A 688-nucleotide genomic window follows, 5' to 3' on the forward strand; every position below is an offset into this window, starting at 1 on the left:
AATACATGTAAAATGTTGTTGATACAGTGTAAAGAATATTTGTTTTATCCAATAGTCAGCATCAGTATTTAAAAACTCCAAAATTCAAATTAAAGGTTATGATTATGGTAATTTGGGGTATCAAAATGTAATTTAGCTTTCCTATATATAGACTATCATTTTCCTGTATTTATATGTGGTTAAAGAATAAAGAAATAAATAGAATAGAGATGTACCTTGAGGACATTTTAATTTTTTATTACTATTTCAGATGCAACCTGTACGTTTACTAGTCAAAATACTATAAGAAATTCAATATAGAGCTAGGTTTCAATCATCTGCCTTTCAGTTTCAGTTCATTTCTATTGAAATTAGTGTTGATGATCCTATTTGTGAACTGCAGAAATAAGCAAAAAAAAAAAAAAAAAAACACCAACTAGATGCCGAGAGCGTCGTGTGTCTGTGTTCTTGTGGTTATTTGTTTGGTTTGTTTGTTTGTTTGTCTGAAAATCGGATCAGGGTTGAGCTCAGTCGTTGCCGTTGTCCCATGATGCAGCTTTGGCCGCGGAACCCTTGGGGGAGAAGCACGAGTTTCTGCTTAGGCGGATTTAAAGGGCGCGCAGCCGGACCGGAAGCGTAGTTACGAAGGAGCGACCGGACTTCTGCAGAGGCACAGCCGACAGACGCGGGCGGCGGAAGACGGGGAAAT

The sequence above is a fragment of the Scleropages formosus genome, chromosome 14, assembly GCF_900964775.1.
Source record: "Scleropages formosus chromosome 14, fSclFor1.1, whole genome shotgun sequence".
NCBI classification, from domain to species: Eukaryota; Metazoa; Chordata; class Actinopteri; order Osteoglossiformes; family Osteoglossidae; genus Scleropages; species Scleropages formosus.